This window comes from Hemitrygon akajei, chromosome 9 (genome assembly GCF_048418815.1).
Source record: "Hemitrygon akajei chromosome 9, sHemAka1.3, whole genome shotgun sequence".
NCBI lineage: Eukaryota > Metazoa > Chordata > Chondrichthyes > Myliobatiformes > Dasyatidae > Hemitrygon > Hemitrygon akajei.
In genome coordinates, this window is record NC_133132.1 from 27,530,842 (window position 1) to 27,544,256 (window position 13,415).

A 13,415-nucleotide genomic window follows, 5' to 3' on the forward strand; every position below is an offset into this window, starting at 1 on the left:
GTGGTGAGGGAGGAAGTGTAAGGGCAGGTGTAGCACTTGTTCTGTTTACAAGGATAAGTGCCAGGAGGGAGATCGGTGGGAAGGGATGGGGGGGACGAGTGGACAAGGGAGTCGCGTAGGGAGCGATCCCTGCGAAAAGCAGAAAGGGGGGGGAGGGAAAAATGTGTTTGGTAGTGGGATTCTGTTGGAGGTGGCGGAAGTTACGGAGAATTATATGTTGGACCTGGAGGCTGGTGGGATGGTAGGTAAGGACAAGGGGAACCCTATCCCGAGAGGGGTGGCGGGTGGATGGGGTGAGGGCAGATGTGCGGGAAATAGGAGAGATGCATTTGAGAGCAGAGTTGATGGTGGACGAAGGGAAGCCCCTTTGTTTAAAAAAGGAAGACATCTCCTTCGTCCTGGAAAGAAAAGCCTCCTCCTGAGAGCAGATGTGGCGGAGATGGAGGAATTGTGAGAAGGGGATAGCCTTTTTGCAAGAGATGGGGTGGGAAGAGGAATAGTCCAGGTAGCTGTGAGAGTCTGTAGGCTTATAGTAGATATCAGTAGATGGGCCGTCTCCAGAGATGGAGACAGAAAGATCAAGAAAGGGGAGGGAGGTGTCGGAAATGGACCAGGTAAATTTGAGGGCAGGGTGAAAGTTGGAGGCAAAGTTAATGAAGTCGACGAGCTCAGCACGTGTGCAAGAGGCAGCGCCAATGCAGTTGTCGATGTAGCAAAGGAAAAGGGGGGGATGGATACCGGTATAGCCTTGGAACATGGACTGTTCCACAAGGCCAACAAAAAGGCAAAAAGATGAAATAGAATAACACTTTTGACAATGTTGAACTATGTGACTGTAAGATGGATTTTGGTAACTCGCTAACAATGAACATTTTGATACGTGTTTCAGCTGATCAAGAGCATGCATGGATTAGTGAACAGCAAATCATGTCTGACTAACCTGGTTCATCCTGTTGTATAGGACAACATTAATAGGTATTGCCCAAGATCTTGAAAAATCAGTGGTAAAACTCCCACACCAGTTAACCCTAATCACATACCTTTTTTGACTTTTATTCTCAGTCTGACTTCCTAATGGATCAGAAGAATACTAGTTGATAAAATTTGATTAGTGGAACAAAAGGACTTCATCTGTACACTGTTCATTCAAATCAGTAATAGTTTTAGGATGCACTGTAGGTGTTTGGATCCAGGAGATGGTTGAATGAAGTCATTCAACGTGTAAATAACAAAACCAGAGAAGTAAGTTAATTTTGAGAAGCCATGTGTTGTGATAGGCCAAATGGATGTGTACACATTACTCAAAATGCACTGGTTAAAATGGAAACTTTGGCATCGATGAAGTATTTATAAAGTGATATGTTAGTTACATAGAAGGAACATAGTATCACTGTCCCTCATTTAGGTTACTGCATTCAGTTTTGTGACACTCAGTAAGAATGTGTTGATCTTGAAATGCACGTAGATTAGTCTGACCAAATTTGTGATTGTTTCTAATGGTTTGAACTACAAGACATGCACTACATAGTTAACAGATTTTTACCTCAAAATTAGAGGTTAAGTAGCCACACAAGTGTTTAAAATGATAGTGATTCAGTCTGATGAGGAAAATTCAGAACTCTTGTCATATAGTCTTTAAGACCGATGCCAAATCATTTGAAGTGAAATTGATTGGGAAGTATTTTCATACAGGTTGGTGGATATATGGAATTCACTGCCCTAAAGGTGGTTGTTCTGGTAATTATCAAGGGAAGAAAGATAATGAGATATGAAACAAATTGATTTTTGGAGTAAAAGTCATCCTATGTGTATGGTTGAAAGACTAGAGGATTGAATGGCCAGCATCTGTTTGTACATCACATATGACTCAGATTCTAAACACTAAATCTAGATATCTGGCTTCAGAAATCAGGATAGTGGTGGGACACCAACCCCTGTCCTGGTTGACATTAGATGGTTTAATGGTATTATTGCTTAACCAGTACTTGCCAACTCTGGCATGTTAATTAATGGGAATATTTCTCAAGAATAGGAAGGTGCAAACAACCTGAGAAATCCAACTGTAAAGCTGTAACAGACTTTAATTTCATTTAAAAACAAAATCTGCCATGGCTTTTGATAATTTGCCAAAGGGAAGAATGACCCAGATCTAGAATTGATCTTTATATTTGGAAGATTCATGTTGTTGAATTCAGGTTGGAATTTGAATATGTCTTATTCTGTCTTGTGTGAATTTATTGTATCTCAATAAATTGCAATGATAAACTTTATTGGGTTTTGGATGGAATAACTAAATGCAAGTATTTTAGCAATCCATGTAACTGAAAGATAAATTCTGATGAAGACTAAGCCACTTGCCAATCCTATCACAGAGGAACATCGTGCTTGGTTGCTTAGTTGCTTGGTGATGGTGACAAGCATTCAGTGTCATGTAACCATGGGTCTGGTATGGAGTACAATATTTATTGAGTCAGGTCACTCGTCTGAGTGCTTCTGGTCCCATGTCACCCAGTACTACCTGTTGCATGGTCGGGTGGTGGGCAACTAAATCTGCTCCCCCCACCCCCCACCTTGCCTGGTGAGGAGGGTGGCTAGAGGGTGGTAGGATGAAAACCAAGACCTATCAAAGGGCAGATGAACCCTCTCGCGGGTCAATGGCCATCTAGCAAGCACGTGCTATGAAGCGCGGAAAGGGCATCCCTTGCATCGAAGCTTGGTCTGGCCATTCACTGCAACAGTACTTCCCCCAGCCATCTTGGACCCCACCGTGTCGCTGGATCTGGGAGGGGATGGCGAGAGGATGGGTCTGGACCTGTGCAACCCCCTACTCACCGAAAATCCATTCATGCACATGCTGTTCCTTTCTGAGGAGTGGAGTATCACCCCACTAACTGACTGAAAGGAACCATCATCCTATGGGATGGATAGCCAGACGAAGAGACAATACTTATTTCATTGTTCTATTTTGCATTTCTTAAGATTGCCAGTTGTACTGTATTTTGGAACAGCTGTATACTGTGAGTTTTGACTATTTTTGTGGACCTTGGGAGTTTTCGTTTGCTCTTCTCACTAGGTGTTGAAACAAACCAAATACTGGAGCTGTTAAAGAAGTATTTTGTTTATAGTTTCTCCTCCATTGCAAATTTCAGTTCCTTAGATTTGTTATTTTGTATCCAGGGTACCAATTTAGCAAATGCTGGCGATGCAGTGGATTCTGGTTAATTGGGCCATCAGTTAATTGTGCTAGCTGCTTAATTGGGATGACTTTTTAAAAAAAAGTATAATCAAGAAAATTGATGGGATACCTTTTTTTTGGGATACAATGACACTTGATAGGGACAGGAGACTGTTATTGAACAGTTTGTAACGAGCATGAATCGCATGCAATGGTGTTGCCTTTACACGCTATGCCATGCTTGGAGGGAGCAGTTTTTGAAGGGGGTTAGTTGTGATGTTTTTTTAAGTGATTTTTGTTGCTGGTAGTTGAGGAGAGATGAGCAGTAAGACAGTTCCGAACTGTTTTGTTCATTGCCGTTTCAAGTATTCAGGCTTGGAGATACCAGAAACAGCTGGAAGTGAAAATGAACCTATTTTACTACTTCTAGTAGGAACTATGGATAATTTGAAGATATAGGCAAACATCTTGAACATTACAATGAAAATGAGAATTTGGAGGATGCAATTGTATGAAGGTAGTCCATTATCTGCACTAACTATCTGTGCTGGTTTTGTTTATTGCTTACACTGGATAAATTTCTCATTGATAACTATTAGGAACTGATACACATTTTAATAGTTCTGTAGTACTATTGGTAGTGTTCTAATTTGTGTATTTAATTTAAATACATAATTTGTTATTTAGTTTGTCTTGTACCTTAACTATTTCCATGAGACTTTGGTTAATTAAGGCACCCATTTAATTGCGCCAAAATGTACAGGTTCCAATGTGTCCCAGCTAGCTGGAATCCATTCTAATTAATTAGGGACGGTATAAAGTTCGAGTTGTGTGTATATTCATGTATGTAACTTGTCTAATTGTAGATCATTGAATGCGGACATTCCTTTGAACCCCTTGCTTTCTTTACGTCTTGTCTACTTATTAGCATGGGGGGGGGGTTGAGGAGGAATGGTAAGGAAACTCTTCTATATTGTTTGCTTCCCTAGGATCTTTCCATATACTGTGTTTTTGTTTCAGTAGTATGCCAGGGCCACTAATTTATGATGATTGACTTTAAAACGTGTTTTTTTTTTAACTCCAACCTGTTGGGTTGTATGAAAGTAACTGGCTAAAGGATTGATTGGTCACAGGGTTTGCAGTAACTGGCTTTGCATTTGGGAGCTAACTTTAATTGCCTTTATCACTGGAAGACAAAGTCAATGTGGAAGATTCTTTTGGGTTACTCTCAAAATGGATAGGTTTCTTTTACCCAAGGTATTTGCATGTATCGCAAATATTTCTTGACTTGCCGAGAAGTACATAAATGCATGTGCTGGAAAAATGAATTAAAAACAAAACTTGCTATAGTGCTCAACAGATAAAAACAGAACTTGTAGAGAAAGAGAAACTGAGTTAATGTGTAGAGTAGAGAACTTTGCTGTTTAAAATTACATGTGAACTACAGGGTTTGGTTCAGCTTGATACTGGGTTAATCTGTTCAAGATTCCTATTTATTTATCATGTTTACATTGAAGCATACAGTGAAATGGGTCTTTTGTGTTAAGAACAACATAGCCAAGGGTGTGCTGGGGGCAGCCGGCACGTGTTATCACACATTCAGGCACCGGTTTACATGTGCACGATGCTTGGAAGAACAACACAGAACACAACATGCTACAAAACCACAACAACCAAACAAGCCCCATTCCTTCCTTGCACTTATGTAAATTCCTTCCTCTAACCCCAAGACAGGCCATCTTCTCCAGTCTCTAGCCTCCAGCAGATTCAGATTCAGACATTGGGCCTTCAATTACCCCAGTACCGCTGATCAAACACCAGGTCGCAATCTCAGGACTCACCAATTTGCAAGCCAGAGGAACATCGGACCTCTTCTTCCTGTCTCACAGGACTTGGACTCTGGAACCCACCATCAAATTGCTGACCATGGTGGAGTGGAACTTAAGACAAAGGAGCAGAATTGGGCCATTTGGCCCATTGAGTCTGTTCTATTTTATGATAGTTGATCCATTTTTCCTCTCAGCCAATCTCCTGTCTTCTCCCTGTATCCCTTCATGCCCTGACCAATCAAGAATCTATCAACCTCTGCTTTAAATATACTTATAGACTTGGCCTCCACAATTGCCTGTAGCAATGAATTCCATAGATTGCCCACTCTCTGGCTAAAGAAATTTCTCCTTACCTCTATGCCAAAAAGATGCCCCTCTATTCTGAGGCTGTGTCCTCTGGTCTTAGACTCTCCCACCAAAGGAAACATCCTCTCCACAACCACTCTATCAAGGCCTTTCACCATTCAATAGATTTCAATAAGATCACCCCTCATTCTTCTGAATTCCAGTGAATGCAGGCCCAGAAACATCAAATGCTCTTCATGTGATGTTCAAACCTGGAATCATTTTTATGAATCTCTTTTGAACCCTCTCCAGTTTCAACACATCCTTTCTAACTTAAGGGGCCCAAAACTGTTGACAATGCTCCAAGTGAGGTCTTACCTTTGCTTTATAAAGTCTCAGCATTACATTCTTTTATATTCTAGTCTTCTGAAATGAATGCTCACATCAAATTTGCCTTCCTTATTACAGACTCAACCTGCAAATTGACCTTTAGGAATCCTGCACAAGAACTCTCAAGTCTCTTTGCGCCTCAGTTTTTTATATTTTCTTTCCATTTAGAAAACAGTCAACTTTCTCATGTTTTCTACCAAGATGCATGTTCATGCACTTCCCGATAATGTATTCCATCTGCCACTTCTTTGCTCATTCTCCTAATCTGTCTCAGTCCTTCTGTAGCTTCTCTACTTCCTCAGCTACCTGCCCCTCCACCTATTTTTGTATTGTCTGCAAACTCTGCATCGAAGCCATAAATTACATTATCCAAATCATTAACATATAAATTAAAAAGAATCGGTCCCAACACAGACCCTGTGGAACACCACTAGTCACTGGCCGACAACCAGAAAGTCCTCCCTTTATTCGCACTCTTTGGCTCCAGCCTGTCCTCTAATTCCCCCACATCCCCGTCCCTAAACACTAACCTGACAACTAACTCCCCTATCTGTTTCCAAAACCATCCCCACAAGCCCAGTAAAACACTAAAAACAACTAAAACCTGAACAGAGGTTTCAGCTTGGTGCCATCTTGAATTACTAGGCAACCTACTAAATTCAGGTGCCCTAGGTAAAAATTAAAAGGTTTCAATAAAATTAGATATGTTGAGAAGGTATTCAAGTAACTGATTACTGTAATTTGAATAGCTACATTCATGAAATACGTAATCAAATTGTGAGATTATTTAAGTTCTCCAGTTGCTGTCACTGTACCGGGGAGATGTATGATAGACTCTAATTCATTAGATATATGAAGTGAAATGGGCAAGTTGTTCACTGAATTAAATGCTCACATGCAGAATCTTGTCAAGTTACATGTTGAATGATTGCTTTCTAACTTGGGCTTCTTTGGTGAGCAGAAAAATTGATCACCTGAGAATCTGAGCAGATTTTTTTTTTAATTTTCCTTCAGTGGCTCTTGGTTTTTGAATGAGTTCAGGAGGTTATTTGATTTTGGTATAATGGGAGAAATAAGCATCTGGATATTGTAAACTGGGAAGGCAAATACTAAATCATGATGCTTCAATATTGAGTGTAAACTAGTCTTGTCACGTTTGTATGCCCAACATTTAGGGTGGGATTTCAGATCAGATCAAAGCAAGTCTTTTCATTGAAGGGCATCAGTGAAACGGTTAACTTTAGTGATAAAGTCTCGGCCCGAAACGTTAGCTACTCTTTTCTCACGGATGCTGCCTGACCTGCTGAGTTCTTCCAGTGTAGTGTATGTATTCTTTGAGCCACAGCATCTGCAGTTGTATTTTTGTGTTTTGATTCGTTACTCTGCTGCGAAATCTCTTCGAGGTATGCCTACCCTGAAGAAGTTCAAATCTTCTCCTCAATGGGAGTTCAGTGAGACCCTCGCTCACTGCCCACCCTCTGTTTTCTCCACATCTCTCCGTCTCTTTGACCACATCCTGACCCAGACACGGTACCATAGCCGTGTCTCGTTTTTGGGAACATGTCTCCGCTGCCATCTCATAGCGAAGGGATTCCAGCTTCAGTTCCAGGCTTCCCAGTTCAGGCCCAGCGAGGATCCCAGGTACCGCCATTTTGTTAACCGATGCTCCCTCCGCTTCTCTCGTCGGATTCTCCGAGCTACGCTCGCCGCCATGCGGAGATACCTGTGGTTCCTATCACTGTCTCTGCCACCACTCCGAGCCACGCTTTCCACCATCTGCCATGGTCCACTACTCCACTTCATTCTCTGCCGGATTCACACCTCCAACTGCCGTTTCTTCTCCTTCCTCACATCCAAGAAGGATTACAAGCTTGCTCGCTTGCATCCCACGAGGACGACTGCCTCCAGCCCAGACTCCTACTTCTCAGACCTTCAGCACGTCGAAGAATCATCCGCCTTGGACTCCGACCCCAACTGGCACCATGGCACCCCCTGGACATGGGCTCCAGCCCCCGGTGGGCCATGAACTCACTTTCTCCAGACTCTGACCACAGATTTGACGCCCTGCAGGCTATAAGCTCTGGAGGCCCCAGCTCAGGGTCTGGCTCAGACTGGGATCCTATGGCCGGGACCGTCGATGCTGCCACGGGGTCCTGCCGCCCGTCCTATTCCCCTGCTACCTCCTATTCTCATTGTGACTCCCAGCCTTCCCTTCATCCCTCATCCCCTCTCCATCCCTCCGATCCCTCATCCTCCCCTCTGCCCGCTCTCCCTGACCATCCCAACGCCCCTCCTCCTCCTGAGACTTCCCACACCTTACCCTCTCTTAACCCCAGTCCCAACCCTTGCCGTGTCTTCACCATCCCCCCTGACCTTCCCCTATCTGAGGCAGAACACTCTATCCTCAGTAAGAGCCTCACTTTTGTCCCCCTCTGCCCCCACCTCAGTGAGTTCCGTGCCCGCCATGATGCTGAACTCTTCCACCGCCTACGTCTCCGAGCCTACTACTTCAATAAGGATTCCCCCCTCCCCCCAGTGATGATCCATTCTCCCGGCTTCTACGCTCCTCCTCCTCCTGGACACCCCCATCGGGCCTTCTACCTGCTCTTGACCTTTTCACCTCTAACTGTCGCTGAGTCATCAACCGTCCCAACTTCACCACCCCCACTCCTATAATAACCTCACTCCCTCTGAACGCACTGCCCTCCACTCTCTCCGTACTAACCCCAACCTCACCATCAAACCTGCAGACAAAGGTGGTGCCATAGTAGTCTGGCGGATGGACCTCTATCTCACTGAGGCCAAACGGCAGCTCTCCGACACCTCCTCGTACTTGCCCCTGCCACAGGACCCCACCAAAAAACATAAATCCACTGTCTCCCGCACCATCTCCACCCTCATCAACTCCAGACACCTTCCTCCCTCAGCCAAAGAACTCATAATTCCCACACCCCGCACAGCTCAGTTTTACCTCCTCCCCAAGATCCACAAGCCTGACTGTCCCGGCAGACCCATAGTTTCAGCCTGCTCCTGCCCCACTGAACTTGTGTCTGCCTACCTGGACTCCATTTTATCCCCCATAGTTCAGTCTCTCCCCACCTACATCCAGGATACATCCCATGCTCTTCACCTCTTCAATAACTTCATATTCCCCGGCCCCGAACGCTTCATTTTTACCATGGATGTTGAATCCTTATACACCTCCATCCCCCATCAAGAAGGCCTCAAAACCCTCCGCTACTTTTTGGATAACAGACCCCACCAGTTCCCCAGCAACACCACACTCCTCCGGTTGGCGGAGCTTGTTCTAACTCTCAGTAACTTCTTTAGTGACCTCCATCCACTACAACAGACAGGACCTCCCGGTTGCCACCCACTTCAACTCTGCCTCTCATTCCCATCTAGATATGTCCATACATGGCCTCCTCTACTGCCATGATGAGGCCAAACTCAGGCTGGAAGAGCAACACCTCATTTACCATCTGGGTAGCCTCCAGCCTGGTGGTATGAACATTGAATTCTCCAATTTCCGGTAATTCCCTCCCCCTCCCCCGTCCCCTATCCCAGGTCCCTCTATGCCTCTCTCCCCTTTCAACTTTCTGCTTCTTTATCTCTACAGTTCTTTCATGCTTATCCCCACCCCCTTTATCTTTCCTCTAATTGGTTTTCCACCTGGCGCCTCTAGGCCCTACCCCCTCCCCTATCTCTATTACTGGGCTTCGGCCCTCTCTTCTCTCCCTCCCCCCCCCCCCCCCATTCCTGATGAAGGGTCTCGGCCCGAAACGTTGGCTACTCTTTTCTCACGGATGCTGCCTGACCTGCTGAGTTCTTCCAGCGTTGTGTACGTATTCTTTGATCCACAGCATCTGCAGTTATATTTTTGTGTTTTAACTTTGGTGATAGTTGGCCCAATTTGTTTTGTACTGCATACAAGGCTCATGCTATATCATTCAGCCCTATCAGCATATCTTTCTATTCCCTCATAGTTTATTTGGCCTTCCCTTAAGTATCGATGGCTATTGCATCGAGTATGAGAACAATACCATGCTCTTTCCTTTCTGTAAAGGAATCAAGACTTTAAAAAGATGACTATCAGTACAGAATAAGTGTGATAAAATACATCATGATTTGATATAGATTTTGCTGTAAAAGAGCTTAGTAAAAATAGCAATTTGCACTCTGGAACGGGTTGCAGAGTGATGACTTGTGTCTCGGTTGTATTCTAGCTGTGCAGTTTAGTGGGTTAACTCTTCATGGGAAGGGCTTGGAGAAGTGTATTAGAGTACTGTCAATGCATTTCACTTTTCCCCTTTCTGTTTAATACCTGCCCCAACCACTACCACTAGCCTTTTACTTGGTTACAGTAGCATAATGCTTTATGGTCACATTCTCCTATATAATCAATTTTGTGGCATCATGTACTATTTTAGTTAAGTAGGTGAGAAGTTCTTTAGTGAGATTGAGGTCTTTGGTATTTCTTTAAATAACCTTGTATCTTGGACTCTGAACTCTGTGTTTCTATGTGATTTGATAAATAAACCATATGGTCTTGGCCCGAAACGTTGACTGTACCCTTTTCTATAGATGCTGTCTATCCTGTTGAGTTCCTCCAGCATTTTGTGCGTGTTGCTTGGATTTCCAGTAACTGCAGATTTTCTCTTCTCTGTGACTGTAACCATGTTCTTGGTTCCTAGTCAGTACAAAACAAAATTAGTCATCATCGTTTCACGTAGAGAATTACAAATAGCTGACACTGTATGGCTCAGAAGTGGGTTAGATAATTAATGCAGAATTTTCTTTGATTATTTTCAAAAGAATATTGTGCTTTGCTTTACTTTTTAAATTGATGGAATCAAGATGTCACTGGGAATGATGAATTATAGCTCCTGACTTGTTTCTTTAAAATTTCCTTTTTACATTTACCACAAATTATTTTAAATTTCCTACTCTTCTATCTAATTGTTTAACAAGCTCCAGGAGTGCAACCTTAGAATCCAGGCGGCAGATAAAAGATATATATATTTAAAAAAATGCAGTGTTAGAATTGGATCTGACATGTAAGTAAAATCCTATTAACTGGTATGTCGTTAGACTGCGGGAGGAAACCAGAGCACTCTGAGTAACCCATGCATTCCATGGGGAGGATGTACAGAGGACGCTGGGATATTGAACTCTGAATTCTGCCCCAGGCTGTAATAGCATTGTGCCAACAGCTACACTACCATAGCGCCTTCATGATATGTCTGAATCTAGTGTGCCCAAATACAAAGCATCTTTTTGATTTACTTGAGTTTAATTTTATTTCAAAATGACTTGTTCTTCACTTTCCTGAATGGGAAGTGCACTTTTGTTTTGGAATAGTGTTTTTGAGAGGAGTTGGGGTTATAACTTTCTTGACTGGCCATTTTATCTCTGTGTATTCCCAGCCTTAAACTTCCTTTTCTGTTTGACATGCTTCTTTCACTTGTATCAGAGAGGACTCATTCTGGGCTAAATGTGTTGTGATTTCAAAAATCTATTAGACTTTTTGGATAGATAAGAGAATATATAAACTCTAGCTAGATTTCAAAAGGTATTTTCTACAGGATTGCTACAAACATGTGTTGGAGAATAGCTCTGTGATTTGGGCAAAGTACCAAAACAAAGTAGGAATTGGTTGTTGCATTGTGTAGTTTAATTCTTTGTGTATAAATGGCTTAGCACAATAAGCATAACATTGGAAATTTTTAGTTGATGGAAAATGGGGTGTTTGGCAAACAATAAGAGGAGTTGGAAACTTAAGAGAGGACCTAATATGTTTGGTCAATTGCATAGAGGTATGAGCTATCATTTGGAAGGAATGATTTGAAAATATCATTTTGAAGGAACTGACAGCATTTAGCTAAATGGTGTGACTGCTTAAAGAAACTTGTGGGGATTGTATAGTTGCTTGGAGAGGCAATGGAATGGATCTTTGCCCATAGTAAGAATGACTAAAATCTATTGTACAGAACTGATTCACCATAATAGTTTGGTCATGGGTCATGAAAATGTTGGGATAAAGTACTCAAACTGAGAAACAATTTAATGAGTTCTAAAATAGGAGATTTAATGAATAACACTGGGGAAGATTAAATATAATGGTCAAATTTAGTTCTTTTAGTAAAGAGTTGGCAGCAACACTGTGCTGTATGGTATCATACAAAGTTCTACATTCCTATGAAAGGAATGGGTTTTGGCAGATAGCCGAAAAGATTGAAATACTGGGAAGGATGAGGAAGAAAGCACTTACAATTGTATAATAATTTATTGCACCTCAGGGTACCCCAAGTACTTTGCAACCAATGACTTGCTTTTGAAGTGTTATGACTTGTGTGGGTAAATAATAAAGCAAGTTTTACCAAGGCAAGATTCCACAAACAGCAAATGAGTGAAAGGAGCTGAGGCTAATTCACCACCATTCAGTGTTTAGAGCCTGAATTAAAAATACTTTGTAAAAGCACTTGAAAGATGGCGAGATGTCAGAGCTGTGATTAATTCTGTGGACATTTGCAAATTTGTTTTGAAGTTTAGCATGAGAAAGTTTTGAAGTGTAGCAGAGAACCCCAGATAATGTTGATGTGGATTTTGCCGTCTTCATATTAATTCCATCTCTTTAAACCTGTTAGGTCTGTTTTCCATTCTTGTGCATTTTTTTTAGAATTTCAAATATTTTTTTGATAGAAATCAAAAAAATTACAAATGATGTAACTATGAAATAAATCTTGGAAATAATTTGGCAAATCAGGCTATATCTGTTGAAAGAAATAGTTAAAAGTCTCAGGTTGAAGAAACAGGGAAGAGGGAAAATAAGTTAAATTTAAATTGTGGAGAAGGAAGAGGTAGGCTAAAGGAAATATCTCTTTGGGGAAACCAGGATTACCACAGAAATAAGTTGAAGTGGTCCTGCAGTCAATATTTTAAAATGGGGCACTTGGAGAATAAGAATGTAAAGTTGTGAAGTGCAGGGTTGTAGTTCATGGCCAGCCAGTTGGGCTGCATTAATGCGGAGAGGAGTCTAAGCCAGTATCCTAGATGGATGACCTGCAGAAATTACCTATTCTGATCTAGAGAAGGACAGTTATTTAGAGCAGTACAATTCTATATTGAATCATCATTCTGCATTAGATCCAGAATATGAAGTGATGCCTTTTCTCAAACTGGGAGAATATGAATTACAAAGTAATCACACTTTAGGATATTGTGTATTTTACAGCATTTTTAAAAAAAATTTGTGCTTAAATTATTGAAGATGAATCAAAATACATAAGCTGCCATTTGATTGGAAACAAAAAACCTACAGCACAATACAGGCCCTTTGGCCCACAAAGTTGTGCCGAACATGTCCCTACCTTAGAAATTATTAGGGTTACCCATAATCCTCTTTTTCTAAGCTCCATGTACCTATCCCAAAGTCTCTTGAAACACCCTATCGTATCTGCCTGACCCACTGTTGCAGGCAGCCCATTCCACGCATTAACCACACTCTGAGCAAAAAAACTTAGCCCTGACATCCTCTCTGTACCTATTTCCAAGCACCTTAAAACTGTGCCCTCTTGTGCTAGCCATTCCAGTCCCGGGAAAAAGCCTCTGACTATCCACACGATCAATGCCTCTCATCATCTTGTACAACTCCATGTCAACTCTCATCCTCCTTCATTCCAAGGAGAAAAGGCTGAGTTCAGTCAACCTATTCTCATAAGGCATGCTCCCCAATC

At 42.2% G+C, this 13,415-nt stretch overlaps 1 protein-coding gene across 4 annotated transcripts in view; it reads left to right on the top strand.

Moving 5' to 3' along the window:
• The window catches only part of ypel1 (yippee-like 1), a 51,151-nt gene that overhangs the window by 6,335 nt on the left and 31,401 nt on the right, over positions 1 to 13,415 (top strand). Inside the window, exon 1 of one of the 4 annotated variants that reach the window (XM_073055692.1) lies at positions 956 to 975. The exons of the other annotated variants lie outside the window; for them this stretch is intronic. The gene's annotated coding sequence lies outside the window, so the exon portion shown is untranslated. Of the gene's footprint in view, positions 1 to 955; positions 976 to 13,415 lie in introns of those variants that run through there. 4 annotated transcript variants of the gene reach the window in all.